The 2,878-nt window shown below is 54.7% G+C and overlaps 1 pseudogene; it reads left to right on the forward strand.

Annotated features, from left to right (window-relative positions):
* Nucleotides 1-226: 226 nt before the first annotated feature.
* LOC102267226 (arrestin domain-containing protein 2 pseudogene) lies at nucleotides 227-1,565 on the forward strand (annotated as a pseudogene).
* The last annotated feature ends 1,313 nt before the right edge of the window (nucleotides 1,566-2,878 follow it).

A 2,878-nucleotide genomic window follows, 5' to 3' on the forward strand; every position in this document is an offset into this window, starting at 1 on the left:
TGTGGCTTGGACTTCTCACAGCTCACTGGTCTAGGGCTGGTCATACCTCTTAGCTGATGGCTGACCTTCAGGCCAGTTGGGCGCGAAGTCCGAGATGGACACAGCATCTCTTCCATTGTACGTAGTTGGTCCAAGCAATCATAGGGCAGAAAAGGCCCTACCCTGTGGGATGAACAACACTGCTGGAGCCATTCCTAGAAAAAATAACTAGCTAGAAAAGGTGATCATGGGAGATGTTTCTGAAAAGGTAGTGTTTGGGATGAGCCCTGAGTGATGCGAATGAGCCTCTCTTGTGAAGAGCAGGGAGAAGAGGTGAAGACATTAACAAAGGCAAAGGTTTGGAGGTGGAAAAGCAAGTCTTGTGCCTCACTTTCCTTTGTGTATGTGTTAACTGCTCAGTCGTGTCCGACTCTTCGCGACTTGGTGGACTGTAGCCCGCCAGGCTCCTCTGTGCAGGGAATTCTCCAGCTAAGAATACTGGAGTGGAGTCTCTGGCCCGACCTTCAAGTGCGCCTGTGCGCGCCTGGTGGGATCGAGTTCTGAGGCTGCAGCCGTAGAGCCGCCAGGGGTTTGAAGACAGGGGCCGAGTTTGTATCCCCGCGGCGATGCTGTTCGACAAGGCACTGGAGAGACCACAACGCTGCCTCCTGGGCGTCATGAATTCCCATTCAGCTTCCAGCTGCCACCGATGCTACTGACTTCCTTTGAAGGCAAACACGGCAGTGTCAGATACTGCATCAAAGCCACCCTCCACCGGCCCTGGTCCCTGCCCGTCGGACAAAGAAGGCGTTTACTGTTATTGAGCCTGTGGACAGCAACACACCGGCTCTGCTGGCCCCTCAAGCTGGAGCTCGGGAAAAGATCGCCCAATCCTGGTACAATAACCGTGGCCTTGTCTCCCTCTCAGCCAAGATCGACGGCAAGGGCTACACACCAGGTGAAGTGATCCCTGTCTTCGCTGAGATTGACAACGGCTCCACGTGCCCCGTGCTCCCTCGGGCAGCCGTGGTCCAGACCCAGACCTTCATGGAGCGAGGTGCCCGCAAACAGAAGCGAGCCATGGTGGCTAGCCTCTCAGGGGAGCTTGTGGGCCCCAGGCGGCGGGCACTGTGGCAGGGCCGGGCTCTTCGGATCCCTCCTGTCCTTCTATCTTGCACGGTCGTCTGCTACACATGGACTATGCCCTCAAGGTCTGTGTGGACATCCTGGGCTCATCCAAGCTGCTCTTGGAGCTCCCACTGGTCTTAGGCACCATCCCCCTGTACCCTTTCGGCAGCCGCTCATCCAGCGTGGGCAGCCATGCCAGCTTCCTGATGGACTGGGGGCTGGGGTTCCTGCCAGAGCGGCCTGAAGCCCCTCCTGAGTACTCCGAGGTGGTACCTGATGAGGAGGTGGCAGCCATGGAACAGAGCCTCTTGCCACTACTGCAAGACCCTGATGTGAGCATGGAAGTCCCCTTCTTTGCCTACATCCAGGAGTTCCACTACCGTCCACCACCCCTGTACTCCGAGGACGATCCAAACCCACCCTCCGAGGCCAGGAGGCCCTGCTGCATGACCTGCTGAGCGTCAAGTGGAAACTTCAAAGGATAAGGTGTTTACACATGCTTCCAGCCACCGTGGACATGAGCAAGGAGTGGCTAGATGAAGAACAGACTGGGCTGACTACATTGAAGTTGGGGAAACAGTCTCAGAACAAAACGGGGCCATTCCAACATCACACAAGGGAAGAGCCAGTCTGGAGTCTTGACGTATCTGGACTGGTCCTCATAAGGTACCAGATACCCACAGTAGGATCTGAGAAACCATTCGACCAGTCTGTGTTGGCCTATGTTCCCTCAGAAACCTCCAGTCTGGGAGCGACAGAACCAGACATAAATACTTCCAGACCCACAGGACCAGAGGAAAGGACCGCGAGCTGGGAGAGTCCAAAGAGGGAGTGGAGAAGGCTTCCTGGGGAAAGGGCATTTTAGCTAAGGCTTTGGTGTATGAACAAGAGCTTGGTAGGCAGGCAAGCAAGAGGAAAAGTCAAAGAAGGTCAGAGCTGACTGATGTTCGGAGACTGTCCCCTTCATCTTTGGAGTGGGGCTCAGAGAGCAAGCACCTCAGTCGAGGCCATACTGCAAGGTCCAGGAGGCGAGAGCGCCTAGGAACGAGGTATTCAGGAAAGCAGACCATCAGGGCCATGTGGGGCTGAAGGGTGGCAGGTGCATCGGCTCCAGCCTTAAAACCTTTGAAAACCAGAGACTCCTGTCCCAGGCTGGAGCGCCTGGGTGCCTCCACACACTCCAGCACATGAGCACTGCCTGGGTACTGCATGGCCTGAAAAACACAGGTTCAAAGGAAGACAGACAAGACCGGCTACATAACTTGCAGAATGAAGCCGTGGGGCTACTTGTTCAAGAATTAAGAATTTCAAGACAGGGACAGCAGAGCATTAACCCAGGCTGTGGGGACAGAGGTCAGCCTGGGGTGACAGAGTAGGGCCACAGTATGCTTCTGAACACCCCCTGTGTCCCAGAGGGACAAAATATGATGGGCAGCTGGACAAGCCTCCAAGTGCAGAGACCCAGCTGAGGCAGGGCCCCCGCCTGGGACTCCACATTTCTGATAGGCCTTAAATTGTTCTCTTTTGTACATTTTTTTAAAAATAAAAATCACAGAGGACGAAAAAAGAAAGAATATTGGAGTGAGTAGCCATTCCCTTCTCCAGGGGATCTTCCCAACTCAGAAACCTGGGTCTCTTGCATTGCAGGTAGATTCTTTACTGTCTGAGCCACCAGGAAAACCCCACTTTCCTTCGCCCATATCCAAATTCAGCCCATCATCTGGGACCCACATTGAGCCACCTTCCTCATGAAGCCCTCCTGGATACCTCG

Source organism: Bos mutus, chromosome 13 (assembly GCF_027580195.1).
Source record: "Bos mutus isolate GX-2022 chromosome 13, NWIPB_WYAK_1.1, whole genome shotgun sequence".
Taxonomy (NCBI): Eukaryota; Metazoa; Chordata; class Mammalia; order Artiodactyla; family Bovidae; genus Bos; species Bos mutus.